The sequence below is a fragment of the Pan troglodytes genome, chromosome 20, assembly GCF_028858775.2.
Source record: "Pan troglodytes isolate AG18354 chromosome 20, NHGRI_mPanTro3-v2.0_pri, whole genome shotgun sequence".
Taxonomy (NCBI): domain Eukaryota; kingdom Metazoa; phylum Chordata; class Mammalia; order Primates; family Hominidae; genus Pan; species Pan troglodytes.
In genome coordinates this window covers 36,724,048-36,740,642 of record NC_072418.2, presented here as the reverse complement: position 1 = coordinate 36,740,642, position 16,595 = coordinate 36,724,048, and the positions used below count along the sequence as shown (strand labels likewise).

The 16,595-nt window shown below is 54.8% G+C and overlaps 1 protein-coding gene across 2 annotated transcripts in view; it reads right to left on the bottom strand.

The window, feature by feature from the left end:
• Window positions 1–13,153, bottom strand: part of CHST8 (carbohydrate sulfotransferase 8) — a 156,352-nt gene extending 143,199 nt beyond the window's left edge. Inside the window, exon 1 of one of the 2 annotated variants that reach the window (XM_054673273.1) lies at window positions 12,802–13,153. The gene's annotated coding sequence lies outside the window, so the exon portion shown is untranslated. The remainder of the gene's footprint in view (window positions 1–12,801) is intronic. The other variant, XM_001153658.4, reaches the window with a different exon arrangement.
• Between the last annotated feature and the right edge of the window lie 3,442 nt (window positions 13,154–16,595).

Below are 16,595 nucleotides of genomic sequence, written 5' to 3'. Positions count from 1 at the left end.
CCTAAGCTTCTCCAGAGGGACCCAATAACACATGCATCATCAGGGAGGAGGTCGCCCAAGGAGGCTCTCAAATGGCCAGTGCCTAGAGGACTGGGGGTGAGCAAGGCTGCTGGGGGCACGGCTGCAGCTCTGTTGGAAGTTGGCTTTGGAGAAGGAGGAGGTCATTCAGACATGGGACACCCCCCAGCGAGCGAGAAACCAACTTCCAGAGCCCTCACCACGGCAGCCCAGTTGACTAACGAGTCCCCGCCAAGTCAGCTGGGGTGGGAGAGGATGGAGACAACAATGGGAAACCCTTCAACCCAGCAGGTCTGCCCTGTGCAGGACTATTCTGGGCATTGTGACACAGCCGTGGACATGACAGAAAGGGCAGCATCCATGCTTTTTTTTTTTTTTTTTTTTTTTTGGTTTCGTGACAAGAAAAAAAAAAAACAGCCCTAGAAGGACCAATGGGTCAAGGGCTGTCTGATGAGTCCGGGGCTGGGCCAGGGCTCAGCACCTGCATCTCTGACCAGCAACCCACGTGATTCTGGGGCAGGTGGCCAGTTCCCCAGACTCATCCAGAGAAACTCTTGTCTACTCCATCCCTTGGCTTCCAGCCTGGGAGATTCAAACCCGCCCAGAAGAAATCAGAAGCACCGCCAGACGTTTCCACAATGTGGGGATGGAAGTGAGTTCTACAATTTGGGGACGAAAGGAAATTTTCAAATTTGTTGAATAATGTTTCCAGGTCCAAAATATCCTTGGTAAAAAAATGAACTGCATTCGTCATCTGAGAAATAAAATTAAAACCACGGTGTGATACCTCGGCATACTCATAGAATGGCTAAAATGGGGAAAAACTCACAATGCCAAGTATTGGACAGGACGTGGAGTGGGAGAGTTACGTATGGAACACTCATGCATATACTGGTGAGGAGGTGGAAACATCAGTACAACCCCTTTAGAAAACAGTCCAGCAATGGAGTCGGGAGTGGTGGCTCATGCCTGTAATCCCAGGACTTTGGGAGGCCAAGGCGGGAGGATCGCTTAAGCCCAGGAGTTCGAGACCAGCCTGGACAACATGGGGAAACCCTGTCTCTACAAAAAATACCAAAACAAAACAAAACAAAAAGCTGGGAGTGGTGGTGGTGCACACCTGCGGTCCCAGTTACTTGGGAGGCTGAAGCAGGAGGACCACCTGAACATGGGAGGTCAAGGCTGCAGTGAGCCATGATCACGTCACTACCCTACACCCTGGGCAACAGAGTGAGATCTTCTCTTAAATACACACACACACACACACACACACACACACGAAAAAGAAAACTGTTCGACAGTACCTGCACCCTGGGGCCCAGCAATTCTCTTCTAAGTACATCAGGAATGTGCAGGAACTGGACGTGATGACACACGCCTGTAATCCCAACACTTTGGGAGGCCAAGGCAGGAGGATCACTTGAGCTCAGGAGTTCAGGACCAGCCTGGGCAACAAAGTGAGATCCCCCCATCTCTACAAAAATAAAAATAAAAAATTAGTCAGCATGGTGGTGCACACCTGTGGTCCCAGCTACTTGGGAGGCTGAGGCGGGAGGCTGGCTTGAGCCCAGGAGTTCAAGGCTGCAGTGAGCTGTGATTGCGCCACTGCACTCTGGCCTAGATGACAGAGCAAGATTCTGTCTCTAAAAAAGGAAAAAATGTGTACATATCACTAAGAGACACACACAAGAATATCCATAGCAATACTGTCCCTAAAAGCCAAAAACTCTAACCCAAATGCCAATCAACAAGAGACTGGAAAATAAATTAGGGTCTACCCACATGATGGAATCCTGTACAAAGAGGAAGGAACAAATAACAACAACTCAAAACAACATGGATGAATCTCAGAAACCAGATGCTGACCCAGACATGGGAGCATACATACTGCATGATTCCATTTCTATTAAGTTTAAAAACAAGGGGCCAGGTGTGGTGGCTAATGCCTGTAATCCCAGCACTTTGGGAGACCGAGGCGGGTGGATCACCTGAGGTCAGGAGTTCAAGACCAGCCTGGCCAACATGGTGAAACCCCGTCTCTACTAAAAATACAAAAATTAGCCGGGTGTGGTGGTGCGTGTCTGTAATCCCAGCTACTAGGGAGGCTGAGGCACAAAAATTAGCCAGGTGTGGTGGCGTGCACCTGTAGTCCCAGCTACTCGGGAGGCTGAGGCAGGAGGATCACTTTAACCCAGGAGGCGGAGGTTGCAGTGAGCCGAGATTGCACCGCTACACTTCAGCCTGGGCGATAGAGTGAGACTGTATCTCAAACACACACACATACACACACACACACACACACACAAGGAAAACCAACCCATATCGTTAGAAGTAAGGGGAGCGGTTTTCTGTGGTGGAGGGGAATGACTGGAAGAGGTCATGGGGGGATTCTGGGGTCCTGGTCATGTTCCGATCCCTGCTCCAGTGCTAGGTACACAGCACACTCAGTTTGCAGACATTCACTGCATTGTATACGTAGGATCTGTTCGCTTTTCTGTATGTGTACTACACTTGGAATAAAAGGCTTAAATATGTACAATGGTGCATGCAGGACAAGAAGAAGACATCATTAGCAAACTGCTTAGAAAAAAATGATTTGGCTGGGTGTGGCAGCTCACACCTGTAATCCCAGCACTTTAGGAGGCCGAGGCAGGTGGATGGCTTGAGCTCAGGAGTTCAAGACTAGACTAGGCCACATGACAAAACCTTTTCTCTACTAAAAATACCAAAAAACAAACAAACAAAAATAGCCAGGCATGGCGATGGGAGCTTGTAGTTCCAGCTACTCGGGAGGCTGAGCTGGGAGGATTACTTGAGCCCGGGGGATGGAGGTTGCTGTGAGCTGAGATCACACCACTGCACTCCAGCCTGGGTGACAGAGGGAGACCCTGTCTGAAAAAAAAAAAAAAAAAAAGAGAGAGACAAGAAAAGAAAAAGCAGAACTTGAGGGGACACTGGCCAGTGGGGCTGCCTGCCCCCTAAGCCTCTGTCACATCACCAGGCAAGGCCCTTGACCAATATGCTTCCTGACACCCAAGATAAAACGGGAGTAGTAATAATAATAGTAATAATAGCAGTAGCAGCTGCCACTGATTGTGGACTCTTAGGCACAACAGCTCTAGGAGGTGGATTCTCTTGTTAACCCCGTTTTGTGGATGAGGAAACTGGGTCCCTAGCCCACACAGTGACCGAGTGGTAAGGCTAGGATTGAACCCAGGTGGTCTGACTCCAGGTCCCAGCTTCAGCCGCAACCTAGAGGTGGCTGCCTGGGGCGGAGGGAGGGCGGGGAGTGGTTGCCATGGCTGTGCGCTGACACATTAACTCGTGGAAGAGGGAATCAAGAAGAGTGAGATAATAGGCATAGATTGCGCTTTCACAGGGATGAATGGTCATGAAATTAAATTTGCAGATGAGGCCAAACCTCATGAGGCCCCAAATCTAAGCAGGAAACAGCAAGATGGCCCCAACCAGGAGAAATGCAATTTACCACACACACCAAGGTGGTAATCCTCGCTAAATGACTTTTGTGAGAAAGAGGCGTGTGAGTGGCTGTCGCGAGGGATGGCGAGGTAGTGATGACCACTGACAGCAGGTAGCCTCTGCGCCAGCACAGGCCCAGCCCCAGGCACAGCAACAGGGAGGGGAAATCCACGTGCGATCCCGGTGCCACTCCCAGCCCATGTCAGCCTCTGCCAAGGAGATTCAAACAGACACACGAAAGCTGAGTCTTTGGAAGTCAGAATCAAATCAGACCCAGATGTCTATAGGAGGTGTAAGGAGGAATATTCCCGGGAGAAAGAATCACATAGGAAAAAGGGAAGGTGTCAGAAAGAACCAAGAGCTCTGGCCTCAGCAAGCCAGAGAGAGGCTGGCTGCCCCAGCTCAACCTGTGTGGGCAGATTGCTGAATCACATGCTGAGCCCAACCAGCATAGACAGCGCCGGCTTTTTGCACTGGCTCAATCAGTGTAGACAGCCTGCCTATATCACATACTGATTCCAACTAGTGTAGACAGACGGCATTGCACACTGGGCTTGAGCACCTCAGCTCTGGGAGACAGAGCCTGATGGACCTGGCCAACATCTGAAGGGAAGCCCGGACCCGGGCTGAGCTCAGCCACAGGAAAAGCCACTGAATCTACAGAGTTTGAGAGCTCTGAACCTTGCGCAAAGACCCCACAGAGAGTGGGGCAAGCACAGACTACATGGAATGTTCTAGTGCTCATGCCCTAGACTCAACCAAGTGTAGACAGACTGCCTGCCCCACACTCTGTCTTAGCCAGTGTAGATAGACTGCCTGACCCATGCGCTGGCTCCGTCAGTTAGACAGACTGCCTGCCCCACCAGTATAGACAGACTGCCTGTACCACGCACTGGCCCCACCAGTGTAGACAGACTGCCTGACCCACGTGCTGGCTCCGTCATCGTAGACGGACTGCTTGCCCCATGCACTGGCCCCACCAGTGTAGACAGACTGCCTGCACCACACACTGGCCCAGCCAGTGTAGACAGACTGCCTTCCCCACGCACTGGCCCCACCAGTGTGGACAGACTGCCTGACCCACGTGCTGGCTCCGTCAGTGTAGGCGGACTGCCTGCCCCATGCACTGGCCCCACCAGTGTAGACAGACTGCCTGCACCACACACTGGCCCAGCCAGTGTAGACAGACTGCCTTCCCCACGCACCGGCTATGCTAAAGTAGACAGACTGCACAGTTTAATGCACTCTGCCTGCCCACAAGCAATCGCTCAGTACCTTCTCCATGCTGAGCTCCTCCTGGCCAACACAACCAGAAAGAGCAGCATCTGCACCAACACTGTAACCTGCTTGTGTTTGCTCAACTTCTCCAGGGCCAGGTGTACGAGGCTCTGCACATGGCAGGTCAGGGTCAGTGTTCGCTGGGTGCCTGGATGCGGCACAGGAAGCAAAGCTCCTGCAGCTCAAGGCTGGAGGAGGGTCTCAGTGCTGCAAGCCTAGGCTGATGAGTCTTGTCCCAAGAGATGAGTCAGCCCCCAAAAGAGGCAGCCTCGAAGGTGGGGACGACTTGTCTGCCAAGTGCGAGTCAGTCTGTGCCCGGGCTAGGGGCTGCTGGCAGAGGGACTCTCCTGTGTCAGCTTCCCACTGATAAGCATCTGGGCATGTCCAGGGGTCCACAGTGGTGAAGGCAACAGACAGAATGGAGTGGCCAGGCCAGCCCAGGAAGGCTCATCTGGAGAGGCCGCACTCTGGGCAAGGAATCAGCCCTGGGAGGGGGCCTAGGGGACCAAGGAGTAGTGTGCAGCTCCTAGCATCCTCTGCTTAGCTCTCTTCCCTCCTGTCCCCGAGTCTGGCCCAGTCAGGGAGGAGCTGGCTCAGGCCCAGACAGTGAGGACAAGGTGACAGCGACCTGGGCTGTTGCCTGCAGCTCGGTGGCCACTCAGCTCAGGGCCTGCAGCCAGCAGCATGGACACAACGGGAAATGGGGTGACTCACAGACCTGCTTCCCTGCTCCCCAGCTCTGGAGGACAGAGCCTGGTAGATAGGGCCGATGTCTGCAGGGAACCCAGGGCCCGACCTGTGCTGCAGACAGCCACAGGAAATTCACCAACATCAGAGGGCACTGCGGAGCTCCCAGCCTTGGGCAGAGCCCCTCACAGAGGGTGCAGCAGGTAGAGACTGGCTCCCTTGGGGAGGAGGAAAAGGAGAGAGGGCTGAGAGCAAGAAAAGGGTATAAGAGAGGATTCTTTCTGGGGCAGGTGCCAGCCAGCTGCCAGGTTACATCAGGCAGGTGGCAGGTGAAGGAACTCTAGGGGTCCAGGAAGCTAAGTGGATGAAACACACATGGAGACCACCACTGGCCAGCACTCAGCTCCAGACGGAAGTGGGCATCCGAGCCACAGTGGGTGGTCAGCTCCATTCCCCCAGTGGAGGCCCATCCTCAATGAGTCAGGAGGCAAAAGTTGGGCCAGGACCATGGATCTGGCCGTCGAGCAGCTTGTCCCCACCATGGAGCTATGGGCACTGGGCTGTCACTTGCCGAGTGCCCTGGACGTGCTAGGGCTGAATGGTGAGCAGACAAGAGAGGAAGGCAGTGGAAGAACCAAGGGCTCAGAGCACGGTGGGGCCACACAACCAGCAGCCTGGCCACCCAGTCCTAGGAGGATGTGACTCAGCCAGAGTGGACAGGTGCTTAGCACTCCAGGGGGCAGCCCTGTCTCAGGGAGTAGACAACTCCCAATAGCGTCCCACGGGTAACCATCCTGACCACTCCTTACCACATCCCCTCCCACACCTAATCCAGCTGGGTACCAGTTTAGACAGAATGACTTGCAGAATGCACTGGTTCGACCAGTGTAGACAGATGGCGTGAATGGTGTGCTGAGATCCACCAGTATAAACAGATGGCCTGCATCATGAACTAGGGGCTCAACCAGTGTTACAGTGCCTGCTTTGTGCACTAGCTCAACCAGCGTAGACGCACCGCCTACACCACCCACTAGTTTCAACCAGCGTAGATGCACTGCCTACATCACACACTGGTGTCAACCAGTGTAGACAGACTCCATTGCACATTAGGCTCAACCACCCCGGCTCCGGGAGACAGAGCCTGATGGACCAGACCAATGTCTGAGGGGAAGCCCATTCACTCCTATTTAAGGCCACAGTGGTCTTTCTGCAAGATTCCTGCAGCTCCGTCCTCGCTGGTCTTCCTACTCTGCAGCAGTTCATAGGATAAAGTCCCAAGTCCCTCCCTGGTTGTGAAGACCCTACACAGATGGGTCTCCAGCCACATGTCACCTGCTTCTTCACTCTGCTGGCCACATGGGCCTTCCCACAGCTCCCAGATGGTGCTCCTCATGCCCTCTCACACATTCCCTCCACAGGAAGCCCTTTGCATGCTCTTGCCTGTGCCTGCCTGGCATGCTGGATTCTCTCTCTCCATCCTTTCCTCCCACACTCCCCACCAACCCTGCTTAGTTCCCACTCCTCCTTCAGACCTCAGCTGAAGGGCCACCTCCTCCGAGAAGTCCTCCTAACCTCTCAGTGCAGGTCAGATTGCTCTTTGGTAGGTCTCATAGTACCTGAGTGTTTATTTCTTTATATTCTTTATATCCTTATCACAGCCTAGAATCACACATTAGTCATTCTTTTTATTAATGTCTTTGTCTGGCAGAAAATGAATTAGTGAATGAGGAATAAATGAGGAGGGTCTCCATCTAACTCACAAGGGCAGGGACCACCCTTAGCTTTGCTCACCTCATGTCCCCAGGGCCTGGTACAGTGCAAGACACCTAATACCTGCTCCATAAACATTCAGGGGCAGGGTGAGGGACAGTGACAACGGGCCTGGCACCAGGAGTGTGGGACTGAGAATCATTTGGCTCCAGGTTTCAATGTTGATGATTCTAATTTAGTTCAAATAAATGTCACTCATCAGGGCCAACACTGGCCATGGCTTGGCAGGGAAAGGGCATCTTGCCCTCAGTCACCAGCACCAATAAATACTATTTCCCAGAAATGTATGGTGTTCTACGTGCGGAGTGCGGATGTAAGACCCAGGCCACCAACCTGGGAGGACAGCTGTGTCTGCTGCCCCCAGCCCCAGGCCTGCATACGGACTGTCTTAGTCCATTTCTGTTGCTGTAAAGGAATCCCTAAGGCTAGGTAATATATAAAGAAAAAGGGTCGGGCGTGCTGGCTCACGCCTATAAACCCAGCACTTTGGGAGCCCGAGATGGGCGGATCACTTGAGGTCAGGAGTTCAAGACCAGCCAGGCCAACATGGTGAAACCCCATCTCTACTAAAAATATTAAAAAAAAAAAAAAAAAAATTAGCTGGGCATGGTGGTGCATGCCTGTAATCCTAGCTACTTGGGAGGCTGAGGTGGGAGGACTGCTTGAACCTGGGAGACAGAGGTTGCAGTGAGCCGAGATCACACCACTGCACACTCCAGCCTGGGTAACAGAGCGAGACTCCGTCACCCCACCCGCCCATCCCCCCCCAAAAAAAGAGGACAGGCATGCTGGCTCACATCTGCAATCCCAGCACTTTAGGAGACTGAGGCAGAAGGATTGCTTGAGGCAAGAAGTTCAAGATGAGCTTGGACAACATAGGGAGACCCCATCTCTATAAAAAAAATTAAAAATTAATGGACATGGTGGTGTGCATCTGTAGTCCCAGCTACTCAAGAGGCTGAAGCAGGAGGATTGTTTGAGCCTGGAAGTTCAAGGCTGCAGTGAGTTATGATAGCACCACTGTACTCCAGCCTGGGCAATAGAGCAAGACTCTGTCTCTAAAAAGAAAAAAAAAAAAAAAGGAAAAAAAAGCGGCTTATTTGGCTCACAATTCTGCAGCCTGTACAAGAAGCATGGCACCTGCATTTGCATCTGGTGAGGGCCTCGTGCCCTTCCACTTAAAATGGAAGGAGAAGAGGAGCCGGTGTGTGCCGAGATCACAGAGGTGGGGGGTAGGTGCTAGGCTCTTTTTAACAACCAGCTCTTGTGGGAACTAATAGAGCAAGAACTCACTCCCTGCCTCACAACAGCATTAATCTATTCATAAAGGGGCCACCCCCATGACCTACCTCCCACCAGGTCCCACCTCTAACACTGGGGATCACATTTCAAGGTAAGATTCACAGGGGACAAACATCCAAATTATTGCACAGATACTCTCTGACTTCCTAAAAGGTGGCTTTGGCAATGGGGCCAGGGCTGCTTCTTGGTGTCAACCCACCTGCACGGAGGCTTCCCCAGTCTCTCGGTGGCCCAGGCTGCATTGCTGAGTTTCTAAGGGTCCGGGAATGAATCCAGCCAGTGCAGGCTAGAACACCCACATCACAAATGACAGGTAGTTTTGTACAGGGTAAAAGTCACAACTTTTTTCCATGACCAATTTGTAAGCCTCACGATCTGCCATGCTGATTTACTGACCACAGGGTCACACATCCTCCAGCTGATAAGAAATGAGATGGCGTCTGCCGCATCCTCTGGCACCTGAGCTAATGCAGCTCTGTCCCCGGGTTGTCTGGGTCCATGGGTTTCCTCTGGAGGGAACACAGCCGCTCTGGAGTCAGATGAGCCCTGAATATGGCGCCAAAGACAGCGCCAAACAGCCTACTGTCACCACGCTGTCACCATGCAGATTGCTCATGCCCAGCCAACTTTCTGAGGTTGCAGGACACTGATGCCATATCTACATCCAGGCACCAACCTCAATTTAAAAAAAAAAAATTTATTTTGAGACACAGTCTCACTCTGTCGCCTAGGCTGGAGTGCAGGGGCATGATCTCGGCTCACTGCAACTTCTGTCTCCCAGGTTCAAGTGATTCTCCTGCCTCAGCCTCCTGAGTAGCTGGGGCTACAGGTGAGCACCACCATGCCCGGCTAATTTTTGTCTTTTTAGTAGAGACTGGGTTTCACCACGTAGGTCAGGCTGGTCTCAAACTCCTGACCTCAAGTGATCCACCCACCTCGGCCTCCCAAAGTGCTGGGATTACAGGCGTGAGCCACCGTGTCTGGCCGATTTTTTAAAAACGTATTTACTTATTTATTTCATTTTTTGCTGTGCCACTGCCGGGTCACATTGATCTCCTTGGGCCAGCACTATATAAATCTCCAGTTTATAACTCGTCACCTTCTGGTTAGCTGAAAGGCTGGCCACTCATTCCACATGGTGTTTATTGGCTCTAATTGCCACGGTTGCTCACTAAAGAGCAGCCATGCGGGGCGCGGTAGCTCACGCCTGTAATCCCAACACTCTGGGAGGCCAAGGTGGGCGGATCACGAGGTCAGGAGATCGAGACCATCCTGGCCAACATGGTGAAACCCTGTCTCTACTAAATACAAAATTAGCCGGGAGTGGTGGCGCATGCCTGTAATCCCAGCTACTCGGGAGGCTGAGGCAGGAGAATTGCTTGAACCCAGGAGGCAGAGCTTGTGGCAAACAGAGATCGCAACATTGCACTCTAGCCTGGGCAACAAGAGTGAAACTTTATCTCAAAAAAAAAAAAAAAGAAAGAAAGCTGCCATAATCCTGTGTCCTCTTTCCCGCTCACAGGTTCCCCGCTGCCCCACGTTTCTCCATTGTGGCTGCCACGCACCAGTAAATCAGGGAGGGAGGTTTTTCCAAGCTGCAAAGCAGCAGATGTAGCTAAGACAGGGATCTCAGATTCCAGGCCAGGCAGCGGGCAGGAGATGGGGACATCAGCCAGGGACCTCAGCTTGGGCCACACCTTCCCCATCAGCCCCTACAAGCACAGCCGCACTCACTAAAAATTTCTCCAGCCAGACGCATCAGCAATGATCAAAGCTCCCCTTCCTCTCTTCCATCAGCAAAACCACAAAAAGCCTATCAGGCTGCCTCTGGCAGGAACTCAGAGCTCAGAGCAGGGGAGCAGCCTGCGCGGGGTTTCCAATCAGGCAAATCTGACTCTCCCCTTTTTAATAGAACTGAAGGCAAATTCTGAGAGTAGCCCACCAGACACACTTTCTCAACAACCATACGGCAAAAAAGTCGTTTTTGAACTTTCCCAGACTTATTAGCTTACATAAACAGAGATTTGAATAAATGTTTAAAAAATGAAATTCCCTGGATACCCTGTAATCAGTAAATGTTCATTATGGAAACACAGCAAATATGCATGAAATTTCCCAAGTGATATTCTGGCTACAAGATTAAAAAGGCATCTCTAACAGCAGGCTGAGTTACAAAGCATCCTCTGTCGTTGGTTACAGTCCGAGGGGGATGTTCTACCAAGCCCAAGAGGTCAGACGAGCCTGCTCTCCTCTCCCAACTGGAGCCAAGGAAAATCAAAAGATGCTCATTTTGCCTGCTCAGGCAATTTATAAATGAGCCCCCACGCTGCCTGATGGAGGCCTCTCGATAAATAATTAATCCTTGACCTTGCTTTAAGAAAGCCTTGACTTTTTAATTTGGGGTCTTTTTAAAAATCAATACCCGGGAAACATAATTCACTTTTGCCGAGTCTGATTCCAGGTTAATAAATAAATAAGTAAATAAATGAGCTGCACTGTTTGTGTGTCCCAGGGTGACTGGGCCAGGCAATGGGTCAGGTTCCGGCTTTGAGGTTTTTCTGTGTTCAAATGCTATTGGATAATTGATCAGCCAATCCCACTGGAACCAACATTCAGACCCTCAAAAGGTCCCTCTCTTCAGGGTTCCAATGTTATTCCTCCCGTGGGTCACTTCACAGAGGCCAGTCTGCTGAACGCTCCTGAATGAACTCCCACGCCGCCTTCTGTGCTTGGGGTGTCCTGATTAAAATTAAAAGAGGATCTCCTGCTGGGATGAGTGTCCTTCCTGTGGCCTGTCTGCCTTGCCTTTGGGACAGGGCACAGGGTGGGCAGGAAAGGTCATGACAGCTGGAAAATGTTAAGGGCTCTGCCACACCTGCTCCACGGGTGCCCTGTCCTAGGGCAGGACTTAGGAAAAGACTTCCCCACAGGCAGGCAAGGGTCAAGGTGAACTCAGAAGAGAAAGGTTACCCAGGAAAGTGGGCTTGGTATTGTAGCTCCTGGGGGCCTTGGGCGGCGGTGGGAAATAAAAGGGGGTTGATCTGCCTCTTACCCCTCTGTCCCCCGCCCCTCTCCACCATCCACTCCAAAGCAGCTACTACCTCCCTGCACCCAACGCCTCTCCCACGTGCTCTGCTGCTGCGCCAGATCGCGCCAAGCAGATGGAGAGGGGCCGGGACGCGCGTTCCCCTTAACGGAGCTGATCACGGCTCCTGAGCCAGCGGGAGTGGCCCAGGGACGCAGAGTCCTCTGGGACGCCGGAGACGACTGCAGGACAGAGAGCCCCAGGATCGGCGCCTACTTCTGGGTTAAAACAGCCAGCCGGGCAGCAGCGCCCACAGCCGAGGGCGCCGCAGCCGCTTCAACTCCGGGTCGGGGTCGCGGGCCTGGAGACAAGATGTACGCGAAAGTTAGGGCGGCGGGAGTCCCGCACTGGAGAAGGAATCGGGGTCACATCAGACCCAAGCCCCAGCATCGGGCACTGCCAAAACCCGTGATCGCCCTCCTGGCCCGGCTGGCCTCCAGCGAGGCCAGAGCGGGTCTGCAGAGTCGGTAGCCGGAGTTGCAGCCGCCGTCAGAGCTCGGCTCGGTCCCGCGGCCAAACGGATCCTTTCCCCGCCCCCTGGAGCCGCCCCAGGCTCCGACTCCCGCACTCCCGACACACGCACGCACACACCTTCACACCATCGCTGACGCACGCACACTCGCCTCCAGCACTCACAGGCCGGTGCCCTGGAGAGTCGCGGGTCGGGGACGCGCGCGACGGAGCCGCTGGGTAGGAAGCCAAGGCCACTTAAACTTCCCCCATAGTCTCTGCCCGCCGCAACCCGTCCGGAGTCCCGGCTCCGAGCGCGCCAGGAAGCCCCAGCGCCCCGAGCGCTCCTGCCTGGCCCTCGGCGCTCGCTGCTCAGCGCCCGACGCCGCCTCCCCGCGGGCAGCACCGAGGGCCAGGAGGCGGAGCGGGAGTCCGCAGGGACCAAGAGGGCCGGAGGGACGGCAGTTCCCAGAAGCGCGGCAGCGAGTGAGATCCAAGGAGAGAAAGTCTAATTAAAGTTCCCGCTACCGGGGCCGGTCCCCAAAGTGCAACCAGACCCGAGCCCCGCGCGCCCACCTCCGCCCGCAGCTTCGGACTCCCATTCGCGTGCGGTGGCGGGGATGGCGAGCGGTGCAGTCCGGGGCCCGCTCGGGACCCCTTCCTGGCGTCTCTGCAGGCCAGGAGCCTGCGCAGGGCGGGAACAGGGGTGGGGCAGGGGCGCAGCCACTTACCTGGCGCAGCGGACGAACCCGAGGCCGCGGGCGCCTCCAGTCCGGGAGCGGTTCTCCGCGGCGGATCCTCTGCTTGGGGCGCGCAGGCGGCGGAGAGGACCTCCGACCCAGCTCGGGCCCGGTGCCTCCGCCCGCTCCAAGCGGAACCCAGTGCGATCTGTGGGCGAGCAGCGTGGGGCCGGCAGCCGGAGCGTGCCGGGAGCGAGAGGGCGCGGGGCGGCGTTCCTCTTCGGCCCCCGGCGCGATCGGTCCCCCACCTCCTGCTGCCGCCGCCGCCTCGTCCTCTCTCCTCCCCGCAGCACTGCCGGATCCGGCTTGCGCGCCGGGAAGGCTCCCAGCGAAGTGAGAGCGAAGCCTCCGGCGAGGCTGGAAATAGCGCCGCGCCCGCCCGGCGCCCCGCCCCCGGCCCGTGCCCCGCCCCGCCGTGGTGGCGGCTACGGCGGTGGCCGGTCCGGGCGGGGATCGCTCCAGCGATGCACTCGGCCCTCCCGGGGGCTCGCGGGCGCCGCGCCCACGCGCGCTCTGCGGCTCCCGCGGCCCCTCTGGCAGCGCTCTCAGAAAGAGTCGCTGCTGGGCGCGGTCCGGCGGCGGCGGGGGTGGGAGCGGTCGTGGCTGGGGCTGCGCCGGTCTCCCGGTTCAGGAGAGCCGGACTCCGGCCTGACGCTAGGCTCCAGACCGCGGCCAGTGCTGCCACTGCCTCGGTGGGTCGCACGCGGCGCCAACCCGGGAAAAGGACCAGGCGTCACCGGGGCGGGCCTTGACCACAGCGGGGCAGGGGCGCGCGCCCAGGACCCGATGCTGCGGGGGCGCAGGGCCGGTGAAAGGCGGAAGATTGATCCTGAGGAAGATTCTGGGATATCCCTGGGCTTCAGCTCGCGTGGAATTCGGTCAAGGCCGCGAGCTGCCTCAGGCCCGGGTGTCCGCATCCATCCTCAAATCCCTGGGGCTCTAGATTCTGCTGAAAGTGCCCTGCGAACAGGTGCTCCCTTCAGGACTTCATCCTGGAAGTTTGTGTCGGGTCACCAGCCTGAGAGCGGGGCCAACCGACCCTCTTCATACACACTCGGGAAAACAGCGTGGAGGGTGGAACCGGCCCACGGCCACACAGCACCGGGACAGAGTAGGGACAGGAACACGGGGCCCTGGATTCGGGTCCCTGTTCTTCCTAAGAAGAGGCAGCCCCAGCCTGCAGGGGACAAGCAGGCCTTGGGAAGGGGGGCAACTGCTTTCTCACAGGAGCTGGAGGAAACTGTGCACACAGTCACCTGTTAGTCTTGAAGGGACACTCAGTATTTTCAAACAACAGCAGAGAAGCCTTTAATAAAGTGAAAGACCCTTACTCTCTCCTCTCTAATGGTACCTGCTGGCTGGTTGGCCTGACTCCTACCAGCTGACCTAGAGTGAGTGATGGAATTGGGGAGTGAGCTGGGCCCATGGGTCTTGACTGACCAGAGTGGGGGACACCAGGCGGAGAGCAGAGCCACTCCTGGGGACGGCCAGGGAGCCCCTCAGCCCCAGGGCCCTGAGGCCTCCTTAATGCCCCAGGTAAGCTCAGAGCATCCAAAAATAGACCGGACAGATAAGAAGATAAATAGAAGCATGACAAAGAAATCATGGTCTTCCTTTAATTCTTGCAGCAACAGAGTAGACATTATCACTCCCGTATTACAGATGAGTGAATTGAGATGCAAAAATGCCACCATTTTGCTGGACTCCACGCATCTGGAGAATGGCCCAGGTGTGATGATTCCAGACTGGGATAGGCTTTGTTCTGGGGTTCCCTTTCCGGGACTTTAGGCTCGGAGTGACCCAGGCCCGGGGCTGCGCTGGGACCCAGGCACACTCCACTGGCTGCACGCATGAGGGGAGTGTGTGTGTGTGTGTGTGTGTGTGTGTGTCTGAAATCACCCTCCTCCACCTCAGTCAGGTGCAGATTGGAGGAGCTGAGTGCAAGGGCCAGGGGACTCAAGCATCAGGAAAAACAGGGCAGTGGAACCCTTATTCATCCTACATCCCAAAGCTGTTGGAGCAGAGCAGGAGGAGAGAAGGTAGGAACAAAGAGAGGGGAGAGTAGAGTGAGCAGAAAGTCACTTGCCGGACTAGCTCACAGTGCAATGACCCCATCCCTGTCCCTGTGGTCCCCTTACCCCACACTTGCAGCCCCTCTTGCCACCCAAGGTCCTGACCATAGCTTGGCTGGGCAGCTGCCCATGAGCTCCCTGTCTGCAGTTAGGCCTGGAACAGAGCACACAACTTTTGCCACAGAGGCCTGATGGTCAAGAGAATCTCTTCAGTACCATGAACACTCCAGAGGGCAAATGCATGTACACACACACACACACATGCACATGCACACACACGGAGAGAGAAAGAGAGACTTAACTGCAATGGGGAGATAATAGGAGCTCCCATTTCCAGAGCCCAGCCTCAAAGCTGGAAAGGGGGCTCTGGACCATGAGTACTTCCATGTGACAAGTCTACACAGGCTTTATTTCCCTGGGATGCATCTATACAGGCTTTGCCGTGACCAGTGAGTGGAGCGAGCCAAGCCATCTCAGCAACACTGTGCATCTGTGTGCCGCGATCCTCCTGGGAAGGATGGTTTTTCCATTAGCTTTCCCAACTGTACTTATTAGCACTTATTTGCATCTAATATTCAGGCAGGCACCACTAGGAATCAACAACGCTGCATTCCTTTGACATTCTCTCCATTTTCCATTTTTAACTCAGACTTCCTTCTTGTTTTGAGAGGCCATGGGGGAAATCCCCAAAGGGGGCCTGAGGCCCCTGGCACCAACTCGCAGTGAGTTTTCCTCCGAGATTTGCCAAGGGCTGCGTGCCCTTTTTTGAAAGTCAGGCTCAGCCTCTGCAGCGAGGGAGGAGCAGGAAGGCTGCAATTCCCTGCAGGAAGCCTTGTGTGCTCACTTGTGATTTTTGATATGTGTGTCTCCACCGAAAGATTGGTGGCAAACTTGTCTCTTTGCATCCCAACTAAGGTGAAAGACATTTTTAGTGCATGGCCCCATGCGCCCACAGCCTAAGCCCCAGAAGGGCTAATAGAGAGGTTCAGGTGCCAATCTGTTTGCTGCAACAAGGATACAGGAAAGAGGAGGGGGCTTGGCTCTGGGACGCAGGCAGACCCCCGCCTCCACTGGCTCTGGGCTCCCTTTCCTCAGGCCGTTCCTGCAAGTGAAGGTTCCTGCCCGTCTTTGGGCTGGAGGCTGAAGGTGGCACAGTGGGAAGCTGAGACTGTCTCACATTGTGTTTGGCAAGACTGAGTCTGGAGTCCTGAACCTTCCATCTGTTGCCATGAGAGGAACCAGAACAGGCTGGGCATGGTGGCTCATGCCTGTAATTCCAGCACTTTGGGAGGCTGAGGTGGGCAGATCACTTGAGGCTAGGAGTTTGAGACCAGCCTGGCCAACATAGCAAAACCCCATCTCTACTAAAAATACAAAAGTTAGCAGGGCATGGTGGTGCTCACCTGTAGCCCCAGCTACTCAGGAAGCTGAGGCAGGAGAATCACTTGAATCTGGGAGGCAGAAGTTGCAGTGAGCTGAGATTGTGCCACTGCACTCCAGCCTGGGTGACAGCGTGAGACTCTATTAAAAAAAAAAAAAAGAAGAAGAAGGAGAAGGAGAAGGAGAGGAAGAGGGAGAAGGAGGAGGAGGAGAAGAAGAAGAAGAAGAAGAAGAAGAAGAAGAAGAAGAAGAAGAAGAAGAAGAAGAAGAAGAAGAAGAGGAAGACTTGTTCCACAGAGGAGTTTGGGAGCCATCTATACTGGCAGGTCGGGA